At 46.4% G+C, this 27,021-nt stretch overlaps 1 long non-coding RNA gene across 1 annotated transcript; it reads right to left on the reverse strand.

The window, feature by feature from the left end:
- Window positions 1-6,989: 6,989 nt before the first annotated feature.
- On the reverse strand, window positions 6,990-24,689 carry LOC310677686. Its single transcript, XR_014511365.1, has 4 exons — window positions 24,509-24,689; window positions 16,341-16,463; window positions 10,972-11,090; window positions 6,990-8,013 (listed from the first exon to the last, which is right to left on the reverse strand). It is a non-coding gene; the product is annotated as an uncharacterized lncRNA (long non-coding RNA).
- Between the last annotated feature and the right edge of the window lie 2,332 nt (window positions 24,690-27,021).

Genomic DNA, 27,021 nt, shown 5'->3' on the forward strand with positions numbered 1-27,021 from the left:
GCAAAGTGCCATAAAAAAATCAAACCCAACCCACACCTCCTCGACATCTGAATTCAAGGCCTATTCATTCTGTTATCTAGCAAATGCTTTGTTGCATTTCTGATACCATCCAGGACTGCAACTTCTTAACGAGCTAATGGGGTGATTGATTGACAAACGGGGTCCCAGGCCATTTTAGCAGGAGCCTTGTGGCACCTTAGAGGCTAAGATGTTTGTTTGTGGCATTATCCACAGCCGGACTCCTATCAAATTGCCGGTGGTATCTTTGACACCGCTTACAAAGGCTGTTTTCTGCAGCTGTGGTTTGTGGTGAGGAAGAGGCAACACCTAGGAGATTTAAAAATGAGATAACCGTTTTAATCTCCAGGAATCAGTGGCTCTGGCAAAGGTACATGCAAACAGACGCAGTCCCCATGAATGCAAGCAGCTCATAAAAGAAAAGGAACATAAAGCAGAACCTGTGGTTTCCTGGCCAAATTAAATTTCAGTTCTTGCCCATTGTACGTGGAAATCAATTGTAGCTACAGCTGAAGTTGCAAAATGGTAGCAGAAATGCAAAAAGTAAAACAGAATAGGGCCACACTCAAACCATACATTTAAAGCACTAAGAGACGGTTTTAAACAAACGTGGCTTCCCCCAAGGAATTCTGGGAACTGTCATTTCCTAATGCTGCTGAGAGTTGTTACGAGACCTCAATTCCACTCCCAGAGCTACAATTCCCTGGGAAGAGGGATTGAATGCGAAACCACTCTGGGAACTGTAGATCCACGAAGGGAACAGGGGTCTCCTAACAGTTCTCAGCACCCTTAATGAACCACAGCTCCCAGAATTATTTGGGGAAAGCAGTGACTGTTTAAAGCAGTATCATAATCCAGGCATGGTGTGAATGTGGCCTAGGTCTCAATATGTATGCGGAGTTTGGGGTCCAGGTCTGCTCTGATTACAGTCTGACGTTCTATCAGAGTTTTGTACAGAACAATGGCTTTTTAGGTAGACCCAAGGACCAAGCATGGATCTTCACAGAGCATCAAATCATCCTCGGCTGTAGCACGCTTTTTACAGTTATCACAGAGAAGAATTGAAGGCTCACATGATAAGGGAACTTTAAGGCACAATATTCCATATACTCAACCACACACATTCAGCAACCACAGCAAAGAGCGAAAGAAAGAAAAAAAGAGTGAGCAAGATACAGGTTTTCTAGAATAACAGCTCATTCATAGCTTCCGACCTGAAATTGAGGCGTAACAAGATTCACCACACTGACGACTTTTGCATTGCCACAGAGCAAAACAGAAATGTTGATAGCATCCACCTTTCCAAAATGGCAAATTTGGCATGTGTCCTCTCCTCTCCCCCAAATTGTCCAGGTAGTCTCAATTTCTGTGGACCAAAGAAATGACTTTGGTCTGTGTAATAGTCCCCCTTAGGGAAAATCCATGCCTCTTCTCACACAAAGTAAGGGAAACAGCAATCTCCTACCTCTACAATTCCCATCACCCCTGACCATTGGCATTGCATGATGGGGCTGATGGGAGTTGTAGTTCAGCAACCTCTAGAGGACCAGAGGTTCCCACCCCCTGCTCAAGATGATGTGAGTTGGGGCCAAACTCCCTGAGAACAGGTTACTGCTTTCTGACTAACCCACAGACCAGCACTCTACGATGGCAATGCTAAAGAGAGCTGTAGAATGGCAACTTGGAAGAAAACTTAGCACTACCCTAAGGAGACATGTCACTAGTCCTCTTGAAACTATTTTAGCTTTCCTTGAAGCTCTTCAGATGTTTCCCCTAAAGAAGAACTGCCAGAAGGGCTTCAAGTTCCATTGCAGATGACATCCTGAGGACATGCAAACCCCACTCTGAGAAATTGCACCTAGTCAGTTAGGCATTCCACTATACTATGATTTATACTCAGAGTAGACCCACTGAAATTTATGTACCTAAGTTAGCCACGTCCGTTGATTTCAGTGAGTAGGATTAATGTTGGCTGGAACCCTTAATTGTTCTGCCAGACTATTTGATTTTGGATGCAGTTCTGATGGCAACGCGCTACCCATTCACAACAATTCGGGATGAATAGCCACACTAAAGGGTTATCTTATAATGACTGGAGAGAGGAGCTGGCTATGCAGTTGATTCAGCTGTTTTTATATATGCGATTGTTTTACGTATGTTTTATTGTATCATGAAATGGCTTCAAGATGCTTAATAATAATAGGTTTGTGGGGTCAGTATGAATGACACCTGCAGGTCCCTTCCAAACCTGTGACCTGTGAGGTCAGAAAGAGTAACAGGAAACCTGCTGAACCAGCCAAACCTGCTCCTTTGTTAAGGAGCTTATCTGGCCAGTTAAGTACCTACATTTACATGTCCAAAGTGGTTGCCCTGCTTCCATGAATGGGTGAGTGTTTTCCCACATCACCCAATTGGATGCCACATCCTTCTGGAAGGGAGATCAATAGGCGAAGGGTGACCATACGTTTCTGCTTGTGAGTTTGGGTAGAACCACTGGGGAATCTGTGTGAGAAGGTCTGCAAACACCACCTTGGTAGTCAAGCTAAGCTGGGGACTAACTGTTATTTGCTGCAAGAATATCTCACAAATGCTTATCTGCTTGGGAGCCTTTGTTTCATTCAGTTAGTGGCGACCAGGGAGCTTCTCAAGCTGGCTGCTCCTCAGCTACTCCTCTATCTGAGAGGTGGAAGGGTCCTCTAAGCCAGGGGTGAGTTAATAGGGCTATTGATGCCAGCCTACGCAGCTTGCTTTGTGTATAAATAATACTTAACATATCAGCACTTTGCAGACAATTCATGATGGCCTCTTACTGCTCTGCGGTTTGCCCTGTGTCTGTAACAGCAGCAAGACTTTGCAGGCTGTGTTGTCAGTTTAGACCTCTTATAATAAAGCACTAGGGACGTGGGTGGCGCTGTGGGTTAAACCACAGGGCCTAGGACTTGCCGATCAGAAGGTCAGCGGTTCGAATCCCCACGACGGGGTGAGCTCCCGTTGCTCGGTCCCTGCTCCTGCCAACCTAGCAGTTCGAAAGCACATCAAAGTGCAAGTAGATAAATAGGTACCGCTCCGGAGGGAAGGTAAATGCCGTTTCCGTGCGCTGCTCTGGTTCATCAGAAGTGGCTTAGTCATGCTGGCCACATGACCCGGAAGCTGTACGCCAGCTCCCTTGGCCAATAAAGTGAGATGAGCGCCGCAACCCCAGAGTCGGTCACGACTGGACCTAATGGTCAGGGGTCCCTTCACCTTTACCTAATAAAGCACTAGAATTGATCCCTCTGGTGTTTTCGATAGGCTTCTTTGATATCCCTGCACCAAACCATGCCCACAGTCCCTCTGCTCTGCTGGGCCTGTGGATCAGGACAGAGTTTTGGCCAATGCTGGAATCTGGAGACACAGAGACTTGTCTTGATCTGTGCTGGTCCCAAAGATGTGGCTCACGGCTCCCTGGAAACCTAATGGAGGAGCAAGATATGCTGGGTTGTTGCTGCTGTGAGCTGTGCCATCCCATGCACAGGTTGAATATATGCGTAAATAAAGCCATACATCCCAAAGACACCATCACCTCCATGGACCTTCATTCCAAGGAAACCAAAAACCTGGATAAGCACTGGACTCCCTGGCATCTCTCACCAGTTGGAAACTGGGATGTACACAATGGTAATAGCAATGTAAGCCAACAACCTGGAACACTTGATTAAATTTTCCTTGGAACATGCCAGAGCTGCCAACAGATACATTCAATGCAATGATGGCTGATGTCCATTGCGACTGGTAGGGCGGAAGGCAAGGAGACTAACAGCAGGTGGCGCCAGAGCCAATGGCAGGCAGAGCCAAGTCATTCTATGTTTTGTCCCCCTCCTCCTGTCTGCTGAGCTGAAGAAGGGGCAACACAGAGGAGGAAGCAGACAGCCAGAGCCACCCCCCTAGACTGGTTGTAGGCAAGAAGGCAGGCTGGTGGGGGTTGGCTGTGGGCACTCTAAGGTTGGTGGGGCAGTGCCCCATTTGCCCTAAGTAAACCAGCCTCCGCTGATTCAGTGGTAAAAAGGGAAACCACCAGGGCTGATTGCTGCCAACGTGAATTTGACTGCTGTCTCTAACTACATTGGGGTTACCAATATTCCGAAACACACTGTGATCAGTAGGAAAAAGGCTGATGTCCTCAAGTTCCTTATCTAGAAGCCATTATTTTTTAAAAAAGAAAGAAAGCAGGAAAAACATGCAACATTTCACTGAACGCTAAATAGCCACTTTTCTGCTAGGCACACTTCCGTCTCCAATGCCACCTGCCGTGATGGCAAACTGTTTATACACTCTCAGATGCCTAAAGCACGATGCTCAACATTATTATTGAGTTGTGCAGAGGCAGTACAGAGGCAGCCTCTGTGCAAAGCTATTCTCACGAGGCGGTATCAAAGCACGAGAAATCTAAGGTCAGTTAAGGCTAACAGTGCACAGAGGAGCCAGTATGTGGAGGGCACCCAGTTGGCTACTCTGGAGAGTGCCGTTGGTTAGAGCATGGTGCTGATGTTACCAAACTTGCAGGCTCAATCCCCGTATGGTACAGCCGCATATTCCTGCATTTTCAGGGGGTTGGACTAGATGATCCTCAGGGTCCCTTCCAACTCTAGAATTCTATGATTCTGCCCCTGGCTCTCAACGGACCTCAACATCGGTCACTTTGCAAACCGCTTTGGAGTTTTCTTACAACCGAGTGCCATACAAAAGTTGCGGAACAAGCAATATGCAAGTGTGTGGATCGGCGCCAGCCCTGGTACTCAAGCACATTCATCCTTCACTGGCTGTAGCAGTCAGGTGTGAGCGAGCATCACAGAATAGGATTTCCACATCGCCAAGCACCAGCAGGCACACAATGAGGTCCATTCGCACGATCAGCTGAGAATCCTCACAAGCACCGCTAGGTTTAACTAATGATGTGTGCAAAAACGAGCAGAAACACAGGCAAACCCGAGGCATTTTAAGTTGGCTCAGAATGATGGCCCCCTCCCTCCCCACCCCTTTGCTAGACTTCGCTAAAGATTTTTCTTAGTTGCCCCCCTAGAAAAGAAACATCCAGAGACGGCTTTAACTGCCCTTTGCATAAGAACGATGGCTTTGCTTGCGGAAGTTAAGAGGACACCCTCGTATAACATCTGTCAGTCCTTCTTGAACTTAAACTTTCTTTAAAATAAAAATAAAATGAAGTTTCAATGTACAAATGCAAACAAAGAGATCCATATGCTTGCAAATGATGACATTCCATTAGGGCCCAACCCTTTGGATTGTCCTCCCGCGTAAACCCGAAGGAAATTCAGGAGGAGCCACGGAACAGCGCAATACGGACTTCATCTCGGCAGTGCACCTTCAGGAAAATGTCGTGCCGTTTAATGCTGAATGATGCAACTTTCAAAGGTTCAGATAGAAACTTCCCTAGACTGGAAGGCACACCCACACTGCAGATGTAGGCCAAATCTGCATCACACATTTAAAGCACTATCAGACCTCTTTGAACAGCCACGGCTTTCCCCAAAGGAATCTTGGAAAGTGTAGTTTCCTAAAGGTGCTGAGGCCCCTGTTCTGAACCGCAATTCCCTGAGTGGTTTAACCGTCAAGCCTTCTTCCCAGGGAACTATGGGATTTATAACTCTGCAGCGGGAAACAAGGGCCTCCTAGGAAGTCGCAGCACCCTTAACAAACTACAGTACCCAGGATTTCTTGGGACTGTGGTATAAATGCACTTTAAATGTGTGGTGTGGATTCGGCCTTAAACTCACTTCTTCTCTGAGTTTAATTTTGACGTAAGCCCAAAGGAAAGGCCCAGTTACCACCTTCTACTGACTCTGCCTCCCTAGGGAACTGTGGGAACTGTAGTAGGAACTGATAGCAAAAACCTCAGCAAACTATAGTTCCCAAGATACCTTAGCAGAAGTCCAGAGTAAAAATTGGTACAAATCTGCCATGAGCTTGTAGTGTCAATCGGGACTTGGTGCATTCCTCGTTTTGGGTTCTGCGGCCTCCTGCACCCTCCTGTCTAATACTTCTCTTTGGCAATTTCACCACACATCATGGGCAGCAATGGCATCCTCACCAATCTTTGTTGATCTATTAGCCATCTTCCTTGTGTGACATGCTCAAGGGTCGTAGAAGACATTTCCTAAGCTTCAGCTAGATGCCTTCATCAACTGAGAACACTGGGACAACTGCCTCGTATGGTTCACTGAATCAAAGATATATTTGATGGGCTGCATCAATAGGAGTATAGCATCTAGATCAAGGGAAGTAATAGTGCCACTGTATTCTGCTCTGGTCAGACCTCACCTGGAGTACTGTGTCCAGTTCTGGGCACCACAGTTCAAGAAGGACACTGACAAACTGGAACGTGTCCAGAGGGGGGCAACCAAAATGGTCAAAGGCCTGGAAACGATGCCTTATGAGGAACGGCTAAGGGAGCTGGGCATGTTTAGCTTGGAGAAGAGGAGGTTAAGGGGGGATATGATAGCCATGTTCAAATATATAAAAGGATGTCACATAGAGGAGGGAGAAAGGTTGTTTTCTGCTTCTCCAGAGAAGCGGACACGGAGCCATAGATCCAAACTACAAGAAAGAAGATTCCACCTAAACATTAGGAAGAACTTCCTCACAGTAAGAGCTGTTTGACAGTGGAATTTGCTGCCAAGGAGTGTGGTGGAGTCTCCTTCTTTGGAGGTCTTTAAGCAGAGGTTTGACAACCATATGTCAGGAGTGCTCTGATGGTGTTTCCTGCTTGGCAGGGGGTTGGACTCGATGGCCCTTGTGGTCTCTTCCAACTCTATGATTCTATGAAATCACACACACACACACACACACACACACACTGACCTGCCAAAGCATTAATACTGATAAGCACCCTGCCACTGAACCGTCATATCAGTTTGACAGGGACTCAAAGAGGATCGCTTAGAAAGCGGTGATCACGGGGCGAATGCGTTTTTCCGGCTCACCAAATTCACTGAAGTTACACAAAGTCAGAAGTGCCAACCAAAACAAAGAACCATGCGTGCTGGCAAAGTCAGCGAGCCAGCAAATGAATGGCTAAGCAGAACAATCTCAGAACAGTTAATAGCGTGGAATACCCTAAGCAAAAAAAGCATGAAAAGGAATCCATATCTGTAACGGCAGAGAACCCTCCGGTGCCGAAGGACTCCCTTAAAATGAAAGCTTGTTTCTTGACCCTTCTGAGAAGTCAGTCCCACCCGCCCTTTCTGATTCTCACCAAAAACCTCACTAACAGATTTGTCTCCTGTTGTCAGTTTACGTTTCCTAAGCAAGGGTGGTCTAGTTAAGCTGCTAATGTTAATTCATCTATATACATAATGGACAAATTGAAAAGCCACTGATCGCTGAGCACAAGATCTCTCTCTGCTTCTGAGGAACCTCCCTATTGCACCAGCACCAAGCAATGTCTGCAACCAAGCTGGCCGAAGCTCGCCCAGAGCAACCATCATTGCAGCCTAAGATGACGCACTAACCTTTGACCTCTCCCTACGGTTGCAGCTAGCGCCTCGCCGTAGCAGGCTAAAAAGCCCTCCTAGCCGCTCAGAAGCAAAACAACCGGCAGGTCTACAAGAAAAGAAAGCACAACCTTTACTCCATCTTATAAATAAGCAGCTGAGAATTCTGCTCCAAGTGGCCACTCGAATAGCCCACTCCGTAAATGGCATTCTCCGTAGGGTAAGGCACGATATGATACGAATGCAGCTCTTCGTAATAAAGGGATTGAGAACGGCATTCTTGGACCATGAACTTCAGCCGTTTTCGTGCATCCGCGTAGGCAGTCCGGCAGCACGGACTCCCCTTAAAGTATTCATAGCGTTCCCTCTCCGTTTCCAGGTGAATCTTCCGCAGCAGGTTGTTGATCAAGACGGACCGGCGGAGGTAGATCTCAGGATCTTCAAGGAACTGGAGCTTCTGCAGAGAAAGCTTTAAGATACAAGTCCGGTCTTCGGGCAGGATCAGGTGCTGAGGTGAGTTTAAAGGATAAATAGAGACCGTTAGCGCAGAAAACTGATTTAGTACATAACAGAAACAGCAGGTATGTGGGATGCAACATAAGCAGACAAATACAACATTTCCTGTTTGCCTAGAGTGGACATGCAGGGGAATGTTGGTCCAGCCAGTTGAACTTCCTGTTACACCTGGTCTGGAGCATCCTTCCTTTGCATGTGACCAGGTAGGTTGGCGTGACTCTTCCAGACCTAACAAAAGGTCCAGTCACGCAGCCACCTTCCTCTTTTGATGCCTTTTCTTGTCTTGGACTGCACTGCTCGCTCTCAGCCAGCAGCATGTGGGATGAGTTCCCATTTGGGATAAACTCAAACCCTCTTCTGTAACTCTAATAATAATAATAATTTATTATTTGTACCCCACCCATCTGGCTGGGTTTCCCCAGCCACTCTGGGCGGCTTCCAACAAAGATGAAAAATACACTAAAATGTCACATATTTAAAACTTCCCTGAACAGGGCTGCCTTCAGATGTCTTCTGAATGTCAGGTAGTTGTTTATCGCTTTGACATCTGGTGGGAGGGCGTTCCACAGGGCGGGCGCCACTACCGAGAAGGCCCTCTGCCTGGTTCCCTGTAACTTGGCCTCTCGCAGTGAGGGAACCACCAGAAGGCCCTCGGAGCTGGACCTCAAGTGTCCGGGCAGAACGATGGGGGTGGAAACGCTCCTTCAGATATACTGGACTGAGGCCATTTAGGGCTTTAAAGGTCAGCACCAACACTTTGAATTGTGCTTGGAAACGTACTGGGAGCCAATGTAGGTCTTTCAAGACCGGTGTTATATGGTCTCGGCGGCCGCTCCCAGTCACCAGTCTAGCTGCCGCATTCTGGATTAGTTGTAGTTTCCGGGTCACCTTCAAAGGTAGCCCCACGTAGAGCGCATTGCAGTAGTCCAAGCGGGAAATAACCAGAGCATGCACCACTCTGGCGAGACAGTCCGCGGGCAGGTAGGGTCTCAGCCTGCGTACCAGGTGAAGGTGGTAGACAGCTGCCCTGGATACAGAATTGACCTGCGCCTCCATGGACAGCTGTGAGTCCAAAATGACTCCCAGGCTGCGCACCTGGTCCTTCAGGGGCACAGTTACCCCATTCAGGACCAGGGAGTCCTCCACACCTGCCCGCCTCCTGTCCCCCAAAAACAGTACTTCTGTCTTGTCAGGATTCAACCTCAATCTGTTACCCGCCATCCATCCTCCAACCACCTCCAGACACTCACACAGGACTCTAAGCTAAAGCCTGCCTTCAGGGATCCAACTGTGAACTGAATGTGAGTAAACGTCTTATTACTTTTAAAAGAAGACTGTTGTGTCTGTATTCTTTTAGGGGGGGAATCAAAGGGGTCTTACCAGGAATAATAGAACTTAAGAGATTCTAACCAATCTGCAACTAGCTTCCTGCTGCGTAAAGAGGGGAATGTACTCTGCTGTATGAATAAACTCACTAGCGTGAGTTAGGAAGGATAATATTTCATCAATATATCCTCTCCTGCTACCCACAACATTCCCACAAGATGGTGAAGAAGACTGGATTCAAAACCTGTACAAAGGTGGGCCAAATTTGCACCCGATTCTCCCTCCGTTGAACTGCATCATGAGATGGAAGGGACCGTTAGGGTTATCTGGCCCAAAATCCTTCCTTTTCTCTGTCCTGAGGCTTTCCAACATTCAGCCTCTCTGGGTTTCCATGAGTTTTAGTGTTATGAGAGAGGGAGAAACCATTGTTCCCATCCACATTCTACATACCATGCCTAATTTTACAAACTTCCACCATGTCACCATTTTCTCTAAACTACAAAGGCACAAAATGCTGCAACCTTTCTATGTAGGAGAGTTGACCCACCTCCTTAATCATTTTGGTTGCCCTATTCCGAATCTCCCATCATCCCTGATCATTGGGCAGATGGAATGAGGATGATAGGAGATAAAGTTCTACAACTTCTGGAGGGCACCAGCTTGGGAAAGGCCATGGGACTTTGGATTTCGACTTCAGACAGAATGAAAAATTAAAGCAAATGGGGCCCTTCTGAATTCATTGGGAAGCAAATGCTATGAGTAACAAAGGCATTTCAGAACTTGTGTTTTTATTGTTTTGCGTGCTCTGTGCAAACCACTTAGAGGTCACTTTGTGACAGAAAATAGTATATAAAAGCATCAAATAAATAAATGAATTTGGCCTCTCTATTGGATTGAAGGGACACGGGTGGCGCTGTGGGTTAAACCACAGAGCCTAGGACTTGCCGATCAGAAGGTCAGTGGTTCAAATCCCTGTGACGGGGTGAGCTCCCATTGCTTGGTCCCTGCTCTTGCCAACCTAGCAGTTCGAAAGCACGTCCAAGTGCAAGCAGATAAATAGGTACCGCTCTGGCGGGAAGGTAAACGGCGTTTCCATGCGCTGCTCTGGTTCACCAGAAGCGGCTTAGTCATGCTGGCCACATGACCCGGAAGCTGTACGCCGGCTCCCTCGGCCAATAAAGCGAGATGAGCACCGCAATCCCAGAGTCGGTCACAACTGGACCTAATGTTCAGGGGTGCGTTTACCTTTACCTATTGGATTGAAATTAGCTCTCTACAGCAATGTTGTAAGTTAAAAGAAGAGTTTGGATTTGATATCCCACTTTACCACTACCGAAGGAGTCTCAAAGCATTCTCCTTTCCCTTCCTCCCCCACAAGAAACACTCTGTGAGGTGAGTGAGGCTGAGAGACTTCAGAGAAGTGTGACTAGCCCAAGGTCACCCAGCAGCTGCATGTGGAGGAGTGGAGACGCGAACCCGGTTCACCTGATTACAAGTCTACCGCTCTTAACCACTACACCACATTGGCTCTCTTTGTTTGTTTCTCAAAATCTATTATCAGAGAGTTATTATTTTTCAGTGGCGGGGGGAGGTCAATTCTTTTTGATCTCGGAAGCATACTCACTTTTGGAAAATACCCCTGGTAATCCTGATGTAAATCTTCTTCTTCTTCTGCATATTTCCTCTTAAAATAGGCTACTTTCGACGTTGTTAAGGTATTTGTCGATACTTGGCTGGGACCTGCTGTGCAAACAAGAAGGAGTTGTCATTAGGAATTGTGCTGTTGGTTTTCCGTATGCCTGTTTCCATTGGACTGTCGACTTCAGTTGTGTTTCATTCCCAGCTTTATTGTGTTAGGAAACATTTTTGATAAAGCAGGTTATAGATATTCTAAAGAAAGAAATATGGTTTTTTGTTTCGTTTTCAGAAGTAAAATCAATTTTTGTTGCATTTGTCAGCAATTTTCTACAATCACACAACATCCATTTGCAAGCAATTGCACCATGATCAGCTCTATGTATGGAGCCCAGCAGAACCGTGGAGGAAGTACATAATACGAGAGTTCCACCCCAGGTCTTTTTCCAGAGGAAATGGAATGTCATCTGCTGGAGCACTGGGGGAATTAACAAGACACCCCCCTCTCACAGGCTTGTTGGGAGGATTAAATGGAGAAAGGGAAGAACAATGTACAGTGGTATCTTGGTTCTCAAACGCCTTGGAACTCAAACAACTTGGAACCCAAACACTGCAAACCCAGAAGCAAGTGATCTGGTTTGTGAACTTTTTTCGGAAGCCGAACATGCTCCGTTTTGAGTGTTACGCTTCCGATTTGAGTGCTACACTTCCGTTTTGAGTGTTACACTGAGCTCTGTCTCTTTTTGCTATTTATTTTGTGGTTTTGTTTTTGTGGCTCTTTTTGTTTTGTTTTGTTTTGTTTTGTTTTTGCGACTGTGTGGAACCCAGTCAGTCCAGCTACGGATTGACTGGTTGTGTGACCGCAGTACATTGTTTATTGCTTTCATTTTATGGATCAATGATCTCGTTAAATAGTAAAATTCATGTTAAATTGCTGTTTTATGGGTTGATCTGGAACAGATCAATCCATTTTTGCATTACTTTCTGTAGGAAAGCGCACCTTGGTTTTGGAACGTTTTGGTTTTGGAACAGACTTCCGGAACGGATTAAGTTTGAGAACCAAGGTATCACTGTCAACTGCTCTGAGCTCCTTGGAGGAAAAAAAGGTGACACGTTAATGTAAGAAATGGATTATATAAAAGCAAAAAGGAGGGGGAGGTGTCAGCCGAGAAAGCAGTAGTACTGCCCTGTCTAATGCTGTAGAGGGGAAGAGAGGAGGAGAAAGGATTGAGAGGCAACAGGAGAGAGGACCATCCCACCAGGAAGGCAGAATCACCAAACACCCACCTCAGGCAGTTTGCAATTATGGGATGTTGGTCCTGCACAGATGACTTACAGCACAGCTGTATGCTTTAAAAGATAGATTTCCCTTTCAGCACAAGGTGGCAGTGTTGACACATTGAAAAACCTAAGTAGGTATTCCAGCCAAAACCAAAATAAAAGTATTTCTTCTCGCGGTCACATTCAGTTCAGCTACTTTATTTTATTTTTTATTTTTAAAATTCAACAAAACTTTTAGCATTCAACGGCGCTTCCTTTTGTCCTTTCGAGCAGAACTCTCTCGATACAATGGCAGCAAAGGAACATAGCATCTCAGAGATGGGAGCAGAGCCTCGTCTCAGAGTGCTTTCGGAAGCTGGTTGTCGTGCATTTGAGAAGCCTCTGCTTAAGGGACGTGGGTGGCGCTGCGGGTTAAACCACAGAGCCTAGGACTTGCCGATCAGAAGGTCTGCGGTTCGAATCCCCATGATGGGGTGAGCTCCCATTGCTCGGTCTCTGCTCCTGCCAACCTAGCAGTTCGAAAGCACATCAAAGTGCAAGTAGATAAATAGGTACTGCTCCAGTGGGAAGGTAAACAGCATTTCCGTGTGCTGCTCTGGTTTGCCAGAAGCGGCTTAGTCATGCTGGCCACATGACCCGGAAGCTGTACGCCGGCTCCCTGGGCCAATAAAGCGAGATGAGCGCCGCAACCCCAGAGTCGGTCACGACTGGACCTAATGGTTGGGGTCCCTTTACCTTTACCTTGCGGCAGATTATGGTTCCTAGGGATTCCAACTTTATCCTGTAGATAAATAGGTACCACTCCAGCGGGAAGGTAAACGGTGTTTCCGTGTCCTGCTCTGGTTCGCCAGAAGCGGCTTAGTCATACTGGCCACATGACCCGGAAGCTGTACGCTGGGTCCCTCAGCCAGTAAAGTGAGATGGCCGACCCCAGAATCGGTCATGACTGGACCTAATGGTCAGGGGTCCCTTTTACTGCTTAAGGGATGTGCCGACAGCGGGGGTTTGCAAAGCCTCTTGCATGACACTTCCCCCCCCAAAAAAAACAACCAGACAATCAGCTGGTTGTGGGGCATTGGGAAATATCATGCAAAGTACTCAGTAATAATAATAATAATAAATTTTATTTATACCCCACCCTCCCCGGCCAGAGCCGGGCTCAGGGTGGCTAACACCAGTAAATTTACAGTAAAATCATAATGGGGGGGGGGGACAATTTAAAATACAAGTTAAAATGCAATTTAAAATGCAGCCTCATTTTAAAAGTAGCCCATAGATCAAAACCATAAGGGGAGGGGAAACATAAGGGTCAGACTGAGTCCAAACCAAAGGCCAGGCGGAACAAGCTCTGTCTTCCCAGTACTTCCCAGGCGCCAAGATTAGGTCTTGCAAAGTGCTTTGTGGTGCATTTCTGAAGCACCTGACACTGCAATAATAAATCTGTCTTTATTGGGATTTCTCTCCCACCCCGCAACAGAGTTCCAGAATTGGAATTTGCTTGCTATCTCTCCCTCTGGTTTGTTGGGATTCCTAGAAAGGCCAAGGCAACTATCTCCTGTTTTGCTCGTTGGGTTTTTTTGTTTTTGTTTTAAAGACTATCTCTGTCTTTAAAAACAATCAATATGCAACCAGATAAGGTGGAGCAAAGAAGCGAGAGCCAGCTTCTTACAAACCAAATCCGGAGGGCTTGGAGCCAAGTTGAAATTGACATTGATTTTCAGGAGGCAAAACAAGGCTGACATCATGGGATATATGGCGATGTTCTTGGCAGCCTCGGCTTCATAACCTAAAGTGAAGTGTGTTCACTTGCAGAGTGCCCTTGCCGTCGAATCTCTTGCCAACCATCCGTCTTTGTTACACTTTTGCATTTTCAGTCTCCCTTGGGGCGGGAGGTATAGAGCAAGGATGAAACCTGCTCTGATGCATGAATCGTAAGGTTGCCAAATGACCAGGGATAAAATGGTTGGGCTGAGGTTCTATTTTCTTTCTTTCTTTGCTCTTTTGGCCTCAGGGCCTCTTGTCAGAATCCATGTGCAGAAGCCAGATTTTTGAAGGAAAAGTCAAGAAACATTTTCCTTTACCATGCATATTTTAACTGTGTGAGGCACACACATTATTATTATTATTATTATTATTATTAATATTATTATTAATATTAATATACTACCCTATACCCAGGGGTCTCAGGGCAGTTCCCAAAATAAAATCAAGAGATAAAACCACAAAATACATAATAAAAATAAAAGCAATAAGCCCAATAGCCCCACCCCCCCACAAAAAGCCACATTTAAAAAGGGCATAGGATGTCAATCAGATCAACCAAAGGCCTGGTTAAAAAGGAATGCTTTTGCCTGGTGCCTAAAAGGGTATAATGAAGGCACCAGGTGAACTTCCCTGGGGAGAGCATTCCACAGATGGGGAGCCACTGCAGAGAAGGCCCTGTTCTTGTGTTGCAATCCTCTGGACCTCTCAAGGAGGAGGCACACGAAGGAGGGACTCGGAAGATGATCTCAGGGTCCAGGTAGGTTCATATGGAAACAACATCTGCAGGGCCACAGAATCTAACCTGCCTCTGCCATTGAAATATACTCGGAGTTGAGAATGGATTTCATGCTTTTTATTCAGCTCATACTGGTGAGGAGGAATGGAAATTCCCCCCAAATGTCTGCTTTATATACATTATTTACACAATGGGCTCCACGTGATTGGCTAATTCTGGGATTCTCCTGTAGGCCAATCAGGTTGCAGATTCACTTCCACCTGGAGCTGGATTGGGTGGCTCCTGTGGACCAATCAGACTGCTGCATTCTGAATCCTATTGTTCTAGGGCCAATCAGACTGCTGCATTCTGGGTCCTATTGTTCTAGGGCCAATCATACTGCTGCATTTTGGATCCTATTCAACTCAGTGCATAAAAGGCATTCACCCTGCTATATTCTGGGAGCGAGCCCCATTGAACCGGGTAGGTCCATATGAAGGACTGCCTCTCTTCATATGAACATACATGGACCCTGAGATCACCCTCTGAAGCCCTTCTTTGTGTGTCTCCTCCGCAAGAGGTCCAGACGTTGGCAACACAAGAATGGGCATCTTCTATGGTGGCTCCCCATTTGTGGAATGTTCTCCTTAAGAAAGCTCACCTGGCACCTTCATTATAAACCTTTTGGCTCTAGACAACAGCATTCCTCTTCAACCAGATATTTGGCCGGTTGACACCCAAAGCCCTTTCAAATGTGTAGTGGGAGGGGGGTTTGTTTTTTGTTCCTTATTATATATTTTGAGTTTCCTATAATTTCATTTTGTGAACCACCCTGAGATCGATGGAAATACAAATTTTAACAAAAAGAATCACTACAACAGCTCTGCGTGGGTTTATGTCTGAGCAGAAATGTCTAAGATTGTTCTGGCGGTGGGCTGTTTCCCTGACTTGCTCTTTCTATCCAGATTTTAAAAGGGGTGGCATGCAAGGATATTTGAACTATTTTTAACCTAATCACGTCACCACCACTAAAATTGGCAGCGAAAGAGGGCCTTTTTATAGGAGTGGGTTCGGAAGGCTTAGGGATGCTCTGAGCTTAAGCTAAACCGCCGTGATTTATTTGTGAACTTTGGGGAGGACGACTGAGAAAAACCAATTCAATTAATACTTGGCACTTTTCCATAGCTTATTTGAGCATCGAATATAATATTAATTTAAAAGTGGAGACTACTAAGCAAGATAGGCTAATGCTCTGACTGGACACAAAGCAGCAGTTTCCTGTGTTGTAAGTAAGAAAGTGGTTATAAATATACTAACAAGTCCTACAAACTGAGGAGCCAGGATAGAGTCGGTCACGTTAAAGGGGCAGGTGGCACCTTATTGGCTCTCCTGCATCACCTGATCACAGCTGGGGTACAGCCTGCAGTACCACCGTGTGCCCATCTGCAGTGGTGGCACTGCAGAGCAGCTGAGATGAGACCATCATGTGGGTGCAGTAAGGAAGCTGAGCCCTGAGACCGGAGTCTTGTCTCCAGCACAGCTGGTTACAGTCTTGTCGCTCTGCAGCGTCGCGTTTTCATTAAAGCAATTTGTCGTACCTTGTAATGTCGAATCAGTCCACAGAGCGCCTCTCTACGGTGTTTTCAGCAGCCCTGATGAGTTTCTCCCTCCACACAGGCTCTGCTCGCATCGCTTCCCACGCAGGTCTGCTGAACAAACACCTGTTCGATTGAATCGAGGAGAGAGGGAGAAGCAGGGGAGAGGATAGAAAGGGGAGAGGGAGAGAAAGAGATGGAAGCATGTCAGAGCATACACCTGGATGTGTTGCATCAGCCCAGAACAAACTCTTGTCATAATAATAATAATAATAATAATAATAATAATAATAATTTATTACATACCCAGCCTATCTGGCCAGGTCTCCCCAGCTACTCTGGGCGGCTTCCAAAAGAATATTAAAAGCACGATAAAACATCAAAAGGGCTGCCTTCAGATGTCTTCTAAAAGTCAGATACAGTGGTACCTCGGGTTAAGGGCTTAATTCATTCTGGAGGTATGTTCTTAACTAGAAACTATTCTTAACCTGAGGTACCACTTTAGCTAATGGGTCCTCCTGCTGCTGCCACACCACCGCTGCATGATTTCTGTTCTCATCCCGAAGCAAAGTTCTTAACCCGAGGTACTATTTCTGGGTTAGGGGAGTCTGTAACCTGAAGCGTTTGTAACCTGAGGTACCACTGTAGTTGTTTATTTCCTGGACATCTGGTGGAAGGGCGTTCCACAGGGCGGGCGCCACTGCCGAGAAAGCCCTCTGCCTGGTTCCCTGTAATTTCAATTCTTGCAGTGAGGGAACCGCCAGAAGGCCCTCGGAGGTGGACCTCAGTGTCCAGGCTGAACAATGAGGTGGAGACGCTCCTTCAGGTATACTGGGCCGAGGCCATTTAGGGCTTTGAAAGTCAGCACCAACGCTTTGAATTGTGCTCAGAAACATACTGGGAGCCAATGTAGGTCTTTCAGGACTGGTGTTATATGGTCCTGGCAGCCGCTCCCAGTCACCAGTCTAGCTGCCGCATTCTGGAAAGCAATACCCTGAAAATGCCTGCTATTCAGGTGCCTTGTTTCCTGAAGTCTCAGGAAAAGGCTTAGGTCCAAGGATGTGCTGCCATTCTTCTGATAGGAAATGCTCTGTGGGGTGGGGGACAAAAAAAGGAGGGTTCAAGGAGGATCAATTGGGGGGGGAGTGAGAAATGTCCCAATTTTCATCTGAGGAACGTTGGAGGGTATAGACCAGGTAGATCATGTCAAAGCCCATCTAGTCCACCAGCCTGTTCTCACAATGGCCAACTGAATGACCATATAAGCCTGAAAGCAGAATCTGCGCCTTTAAGAGCATCCTGCCTACAGCGGTGGAGCACAGCCATTGCGGCTAGTAGCCATTGATAGCCCCTTTCTCCATGAATTTGCCCCATCTGCTTTTAAAGCCATCCAACCTGATAGCCACCCCTTCATCTTGCAGGATCAAATTCCATATGCGCTGGGTTAAAAATGTACTTCCTTCTGTCTGCCCTCAATCTTTCCACTTGCCTGTGCAGGCTAGTTTAGGAATTGTGGAGATCTTTCCTTGAAACAGTAGAAAAACTTCAGCTGTGGGCCTGTAGGATGGTCCAGAAGCCACACTGTCCCTGGCGCCTTCAGGATTGGCTTTTGGTGGCACCTCTGCATGGCATTCAAGTCTCAGAAGAAAGCCGAAGAATCCCGTGTGGTTTATGTGTGATGGGAAGTTCTCCATCGTCAGACATGCAAGTTTCAAGACAGTTGTCGAAGTTCACAAAGATTTAGCTCACCTGGCGATTTAGCTTCTCAAGTCCCAGGCCATGGGGCAGAACCCCAAATAATTAGAGTGCACAGATGGTCATGACTCAATTTCTAAAACGTCAATTCTCCCACAAAAATGGCAAAATGGGGCAAAGAGAGATATTTACCACATGTAGGAACCAGAAGAGTCTTCCAGCAATTGGCAAAAAGTTGACAAGCTGGAACCCAAGATGATCAACGGTCTGGAAACCAAGCCCTATGAGGAACTGTTGAAGGAGTTGGGTGTGTTTAGCCTGGTAAAGAGGGCACTGTGAGGCAACAGGATAGCCATCTTCAAATATCTCAAGGGCTGTCCCATGGGAGATGGAGCAAGCTGGTTTTCAACTGCTCTGGAGGGTAGGGCCCGACTCAAAGGAGTCCAATGATGAGAAAGGAGATTCTGACTCAACATTAGGAAGATCTTCTTGACAGCAAGAACTGTTTGACTGTGGAATGGATAACCTTGGAAAGTGGTGGACCCTGTTTCATTGGAAGTTTCTAAACTTGGGTGTCCATCTGTCAAGGATTCTTTAGCAGTGATTCTGCATTGCAGGAATCTGGACTAAATGACCCTGGTGGGTCCTTTCCAATCCTACAGTTCTGTGATTCTATGGAAGCTGCCTGTGCTAATTTATGCATTTGGGTGCAAATTTAGAAACAGGGGTTCTAGGATTTAAATGGCAACGCAATGCAATTCCGACGAAAGAAGAATGGCAGACAAAGTTAATGGACTACGCAGAATTAGATAAAATGACAGGAAGAATTCGAAACCTGTGGGACCAGAGATTTTCAGAAGATTGGAAGAAATATACGAACTATTTGGATAGCAACTGTAATCAACAAATTACGCTAGTAGGACTACAAGAAGTTTTGTATGAAGCATTGCAAAGTAGAGAAAGAATAGAGATATTAGTTATGAGTTAAATGTAATTGTGGAAGTAAGAAATGTATATTTATTGAATAAATTGGAAAATTTTCGGATGTGATTGATGGAAGTAAAAAAAAATGGTGTAAGATATGAAAGTATGTTTAATTACTGTTGAAAACGATCTGTCAAAAAACTAATAAAAATTTATATTAAAATAAATAAATAAATAGCAACACAATTCAACTCACCTCTCCGGGTGCTGCTAACTGTTAATAGGCAAGTTCAAGACCCTTCCCCCATTTCTCACTCCTTTGGTTTCTTTTTCCCTATCGGCTTAAGCCAGACTCACAATAGACAGTCTTCCAAATACAGGATTCTTTCAGAGAAGAACTGTCCTCCACAAAGCAGGGCATGCAATTACTCTAGCGCTAGCCAGCCATGCCCTGGCTCAAGATACTCCATTGCATTCCGCTTCCTTCCCCCCATTTTCCTCCCCCATGCTCAGCATTCCGTGGCTACTGAGCATGCCCAGTATTCATCAGTTTTCTCTGCGACCCACAGGGTTCCCCTAAAACCTTCCTCTTCTGCATGGGACTTGCCATTTCGGGTTCATAAGGACAGGTTACCTCTTACAAGATATGAAGGATGTGTTTGCATACGAGGCTCGCCCCATCTGGCCCGAGAGATGCTCAAAAACTCCCTTACATTTGCCAAACCAGGCAAGCCCCCAAACTCATCAGTTGACCAAGTTCCAAACACGAAGAATGGGGTGTTTTCGACATGGTGCATCCCAAACTTCACACTGGTCTTCAGCGTTGATTTCTCTCCCTCGCTACACCCCGGCACGACTCTTTTACAAACCTGGACCTGGGTTCAAATGTGACCTCAGGCAGGAATCGGCCTCAGGCAGGTCTCCTCACCCCCACCCCCACCCCAGCTCTAAAAGGGAACATAGCCGGGGCCTGGTCCCTCACAGGGTTACTGTGCAAAGGGAGCTTTGCAAAAGTGCTTGGCGAATGAACTCTTCAAGCTCAAACCTATTGATCTGGAAGTAAATCCCATTGATTTCGATGGCACCACTTAAGTGTGGTTAGGAAATCAGCTTGGGGGCAGGGGGGGGGCGGAACGCTGCATATACATAATTAATCCTAATTGCAGAGGGCCCTGGAAGACCCTGCTCCACAATCCATCTCTTGTTCTTCCGCTGGAGAGGACAATTTGGGGGTGTCTATTAAACACCTCTAAAGCATTGGATGAGGACCATAGTGCCGCCACTCATGTTCAGGAGACATTGTCAGAAGATGGATTAAAGATCTGGGTGCTCTATTAAAAAACATGTTCATGTACGCGACAAAGGCGGCAAGAATCTTAATAGCACAAGGATGGAAGAATGAAGAAATCCCGACCAAAGAACTGTGGCAAGAGAAACCGATGGACTATGCGGAATTGGCGAAATTGACACACAAACTACGTGATAAGGACAACTGTGACTTTAAAGAAGAACGGGAACCTTTTACAAAGTACTTAAAGAAACAACAAAATGAACTGGACTCCTTGGCAGGTTTTGAATAAACCTACACAAATTTATTATTGGTAACATATAGATAGATAAATTAAGGATCTTTGCAATTATATAATATGCAGAGAATAACCTGTGCTGAAAAACCAGAGAGAGGAGCTGGGGGAAATCTGGGGGGGAGGGTTTTTTTTTTTCTCTTGGGGAAGGGCGAGGGAAAAATAGGGAGGGAAATGAAGATGATATGTTTTTGATAAACTGTTATGTTGAAATTCCTAATAAAAAATATTTTTTAAAAAAAGATCTGGGTGCTCTGAGATGTGGTGCTGCCAATTGCACTTTTCCCTAAGACAGGTATGGGGAATATTTCCAACCTTAAAGGTAAAAGGTAAAGGACCCCTGACAGTTAAGTCCAGTCGCAGACCTTGCAGTTATATTATTCTGTGATGGGCTGGTTGATGGGCCTACTGATCTCTGCCAGGCTGATATAAGACCCTCAGCTGATACCCTGCATTGACCATCCAGACAAAAGCATCACAATGTGTTTTCCCTTACCAGCACGGTCTCTTAAAACAATATTTAAAAGTCTGGGTTTCTTAAGCGCACCAGCATGCCTTCACAATGAAGTCGCTCTGTGCATTGATTGCCGAGGCACATTTCCTTCCAAAGTATCTCGCAGAATCATAGAACGGCAGAGTTGGAAGGGACCCCAGGGGTCATCTAGTCCAACCCCATGCAATGCAGGAATCTCAGCTAAAGCATCCACGATAGATGGCCATCCAACCTCTGCTTAAAAATACATTGGAATTCTACCCTCTGCAAACTTTGATGTGGAGCACAGGGCAGGCACCCTCTTCACTTTTGGAAAATGGATATACTCAGGAAACAGTCATCCCAATTGGCGTGTGCTGCTAATGACGAGCCCATTTTTAAATGATTAAAATCCTGCCAATCAGCTGTTTGCTCAGGAAAGGAGAGTGGGAAGGGCTGAATCCAGACACTCCCCACCCCCAGCCTCCTCCAGCAACCCAACGGTGGGATTGGAGTGTTTTTCATAAGGAAAACACTGTTGGTTGCATGCCAAACAACATTTAGTTGTGCATACAGCCTCTCATCCGTGCAGCTACAGATAAGCATGCCCCTAGAGCAGGGGTAGGCAACCTAAGGCCCAGGGGCTGGATGTGGCCCAATCACCTTCTCAATCCGGCCCACGTTTGGTCCGGGAATCAGTGTGTTTTTCCATGAGTAGAATGTGTCCTTTTTTTAAAAAAAAAAATGCATCTTTGGGTTATTTGTGGGGCCTGCCTGGTGTTTTTACATGAGTAGAATGTGTGCTTTTATTTAAAATGCATCTCTGAGTTATTTGTGGGGCATAGGGATTCGTTCATTTTTTCCAAAATATAATCCGGCCCACCACATGGTCTGAGGGATGGTGGACCGGCCCACAGCTGAAAAAGGTTGCTGACCCCTGCCCTAGAGGGATCAAGCCCCAGATATCTGCATTTGCTAAGATGGTATGTTTTTACTTCAACATTTGAAACTTGATAGGATGTGAAGATTGAAATCATAGCATATTTTATTTCTGACTGCCTCCGAGAGTCAAAATGCAGAGGCATTGTGTTTTTGATTGATGGTCTGCAGTAGAATTAAGTATCTGACAGTATTTATCACACAATACAGAATGGCATTTTGCATTTGACACCTGATGAAACTTCATAATTGATACCTGCCAAAATCCAAAACAATTAAGAGGCACCAGTGAAGGACTCTAGTGGCAAATGATTCCGGCAAAGGATGGATGAAAACTTGGGAAATTTGCTGAGTTTTTGAATGATTTTATTTATGCACCATGCTGCAAAAGGTCTTGATGGATTGCTCACACCCAGCCTTTGCCTTTTGTGTATAATTGATTAACTATTGTTTAATCAATTGATCAAAAAGCAATATGGATGAAATCCCCACGATTTATGAATGTTTAAAGCACTTCACATGCATTCTCTTCAGTGATCCTCACAAGAACCCTGCAAGGTAGGTCAGGATTATTATCCTATTGCAGATGAGGGTCTGAGAAATGAAGGTTTGGCTAAGTTGAGATTCCTGCATTGCAGGGGGTTGGACTAGATGACCCTTGGGGTCCCTTCCAACTCTACAATTCTATGATTAATTGCTGAGGGGACTTCCTAGCTCATAGGAAGCTGTCTTATACCAAGTCAAACCACTGGGTCCACCTAGCTTATTATTTTGTACACTGGCAGTGGCTCTCCCAGACATTCCCAGTCCCACCTGAAGATGCCCAGGACTGAAGTTAGGACCTTCTGCATCAACACAGATGCTTTTTTGCTAAGCTACAGCCTTTCCCCAACAAGTCACACACTCTAGGGCACTAAACCATAATTGCTCTATCTATCTAATTTCTCGTGTAGGTATAGATATAAGTGCGGAGAATGTCTGCTGAATGGAGAAAGCACAGAAACACAGGATAGTGTCGATTCAAAAGTGCCAAGAGAAAAACTGCAGACAGACAGCTTATTTTCCATTAATTCCCTGCAAAGTGTTATGGCGAACTTTTCTAGTTTATATATATATATTTAAAAAGTGGCATGTGCAGCAAAGCAAGGACAACGACAACAAATGACCGCAGCGGAAATGAGCGGGATCTAAAATTATAAAATAAAAGATTGAATCTTAAGGAATCGAAGGCACTGCCCGGATAATAGGCATCATCTCTAAACAATGCCAGAAGATTGAGCCTCAGCTCCAGTCACAAAACGGGTATTTTGATCTGCGCCTAATCCCTCCATATTGGCACGTATATGAGATCTCTATATATAGACAGTTATTTCATCCAGGGAGGAGGCTGCTTCACATGGATGAGAACTTTTAGTAGTGTTTCTATGGTTACTTTTCAGAGTTTCGAACACTCGAGGCTTACAAGGTGGGGTTGTGTTGGGGACTCTCCAGAAGGAAAAAAATATGAGTATCCGGGTGGGGTGAGCGAGGAGTTGCAAATTGGCTCCGGAGTGAGTATGAATTTACACACACACACACACACACACACACACACACACAAATCTGGTCGTCTCCTTGCCACCACCTCTCTTGTCCTTCTTCCCCATGTGACTGGATCTCTCCAGGGGCAAAGAGGGAAACTTCCTCCAAGCCATCAAGCAAACACATCCCAGCAAACATACACAGGAAGACCACAAGGTTAAAACGAGGGAGAAAACAAAAGCCACCTCAACTATCAAGAGGGGTTTCATTTTGACTGAGATGCTGGTCACAGGGTGTCATAGCCAGCGCTGGCCCTAGACATTTCGGCACCCAAGGCAAACCCCAAATTGGGGTGAGCCCCCTCTCTGCTAGGGAAGAAGGGGCGAGAGAAGATTGACATCAGGGAGAAAGTAGGAGGGAGATCAACACTCTGATCTGCTGCCCCTGGGGATCTGTGCTCACCTAGCCTCATGCATGGGCCAGCCCTGGTCATAGATGACTTGAAGATACATCCTTGAACATTGACTCTGAGAGGTTATTGGGCGGGTGAAGCCCCCCTGTTCTTAGCTGGGGAACGCTTCGGCCTTGGTGAGAATAAGAGCACACACTTTGCAGGGGAAATGTCCCAGGTTCGGTCCCTATCCTATCCTAAAAGATATCAGGTACCAGGGGTCTCCCCGCCCCACTCCCGGCTGCCAGTCAAAAGGAAGGAGGCGATACTAAACTGAATGAGCCCAAACTGGTTTTGAGCGGTCCAGTAGCCCAGTTAGGCACAAACCAGCCCCATTTCTTCGCCTCCATACTTTCCCCACCCTCAGGCCCCTGGAAGCTTTGCCCGCGCCGCGCGCTTCCTCGGCGGAGCTTAGGGAAGTCTCTCTGTGCATGCTCAGAAGCACTCTCGCCAGCGCCGAGCTCCGGGAGCGCACGAGGAAGCAGACGGAGGAGACTCGGTCCTGGTGAGGACTAAGCAGGCAAAGTCCTAGCCTAAACAAAAACAAGAAAACGGGGAGAAAATGAGTCGGGATCGCCCGGTTTACCTTCCCAGTCGCTGCAGGAGCGCACATGCCAAAGAGGTGCCGGGTGCTGGCTGGGGCGGTGGGCGGCTGCCTCCTCTTTCCCACGCTCCCTTCGGCAAAAAAAATAGCCTCTCCCGTGGCTGCAACAAGCCAGCCCAGCTCCTGCGGGTCCCTCCAGTCACTGTCGAGCTCATCGCCTCCCTCTCTCCCCAGAAGCAGGGAGGCGGTCGCCCAGATGTTCCCTTCCTTCCCGGATTGGTCCAGAGGGAAAAGATGTTGGGCTCGTTGCTAGGCGAGTTGCTAAGAGGCGGTGACGCTCTCGCAGCATCTCCGGAGCGGCTCGAGAGGGCCCTCGCCGAATGTCCTGCTGAGATGCTCGAGAGGCGGGGAAGGAGATTTTTTTTTTGGGGGGGGGGGGGTAGAAGCACACTCGGCCCCCAGCCCAGTGGGAGCGCAGGGACGGTGGGAGGCGGGAGGGGCTGGTTAGTTGTGGGGATGGAGCCAGCGAGGCAGAACCATAGAACTGTAGGTCTCCCAAAGGTCATCCAATCCAACCCCGGTAAAGCAGGAAAAGTGGCTTGTGGGATAAGGAAAGGGGGAGGGGCATTACGACGGGCGGGTGGATGTGTTCAGGTGTATTTATTTTTGCTCACATTTATTTATTTAACAGATTTATCTACCAATATTATTTATTTATTTTATTTATCTACCAATATAAAATATCCTGTTTACATGAAATTGGTATTTTCAAAATTATTCTTAAAATAGCAAGAAAGCTTTGAAAATAGGAGACGTAATGGGTGGGATTCACATGACCAGCCCCATCAGCAGATACCCTGGTCAAGGATTTCTGCTCCTCCAACTGAGCTTTGCACAAACACCCCTCGCCCCCACACACGTGCTCCCTGAGTCCCCTGAAATCGGCTGAGATGGGGTCAGGACAACCCCCAGAAACAGGAACACAGTGCAGGGAGAAGAGAGAAAATCGTTCCATCTGGAAAGCTGAAATGCTTGCGCAGAGGGAATGATTAGAAGAGTGCAACACTGCATTCCGATTTCCACCCATTATATTTTTCTAGTAATATTTATATACTGCATTTTTAAAAAAAAAAATATATGTGGTTATCATAAAATGTCACACACTTTTTAAAGCAATTAAAATAGACTGAAAAATAGTAGACATTATAATAATAATTGCAAAGCAGTTTGTTTTTTATATTGCATTCATATTCTACCTTCCCGCCCCCCAAGGAGCTTAACTTGGCATACATGGTTCTCCCCATCCTCATTTGTTCACCACAACAGCCCTGTGAGGTAGGTTAGGCAGAGAGGCAGTCACTGGCCCAAGGTCACCCAGTGAGCTTCATGACTGGGTGAGGATTTGAACCCTGGTCTCCCAGGTCCCAAGGGATGTGGGTGGCACTGTGGTCTAAACCACTGAGCCTCTTAGGCTTGCCGATCGGAAGGGCGGTGGTGAGCTCCTGTTGCTCGGTCCCAGCTCCTGCCAACCTAGCAGTTCGAAAGCACACCAAAAAGTGCAAGTAGATAAATAGGTACCACTCCGGCGGGAAGGTAAACAGCGTTTCCATGTGCTGCTCTGCTTTGCCAGAAGTGGCTTAGTCATGATCCGGAAGCTGTACGCTGGCTCCCTCAGCCAATAAAGCAAGATGAGCGCCACAACCCCAGAGTCGTCAACGACTGGAGCTAACAGTCAGGGGTCCCTTTACCTTTACCTCCCAGGTCCCAGTCCAACACTCTAACCACTACCCTGCACTGTCTCTCTTTACATAGAATGATATAAAACATTGTTCAAAAGCAGGCTTAAGAAACAGTGAACGTAATATATTTAGTTACCAAGATTTACATACCACTTAAAACTATTTACACATTGGAAACAGATGATAAAAAGTTACATCCCACTTAAAGAAGAAGAGTTTGGATTTGATATCCTGCTTTATCACTACCCGAAGGAGTCTCGAAGTGGCTAACATTCTCCTTTTCCTTCCTCTCCCACAACAAACACTCTGTGAGGTGAGTGGGGCTGAGAGACTTCAGAGAAGTGTGACTAGCCCAAGGTCACCCAGCAGCTGCATGTGGAGGAGCGGGGAATCGAACCCAGTTCACCAGATTATGAGTCTACCGCTCTTAACCACTACACCACACTGGCTCACGTGAATGCAGGTTGAATCAACCCACATCATTGCCTGGGAAGAAGGCAATGGCTGGAAAAGTTGTAGCGATGGCATTGCCAGGGTAAATATTTAGGGCACATGTCTCGTGTCCTGCTAAGCAGAATGAACAGGAGGACCTCCAAACAGAGCAAGGATAGCTTGCCACATGTTGAAGGAAGGGAAGTAATCACAGAATTGTAGAATTGGAAGAGATCCCAAGGGTCATATCCACCCCTTGGTATTGCAGGAATCTCAAAAGATCATACATGACAGGTGGTCATCCAACCTCTGCTTAAAAACCTCCAAGAAAGGAGAGTCTGCAACCTCCCCAGGGAGTCCTCTCCACTGTCGAACAGCTCCTAC

This window comes from Podarcis tiliguerta, assembly GCF_965153285.1.
Source record: "Podarcis tiliguerta genome assembly, chromosome: 1".
In the NCBI taxonomy this organism is placed as follows: Eukaryota; Metazoa; Chordata; class Lepidosauria; order Squamata; family Lacertidae; genus Podarcis; species Podarcis tiliguerta.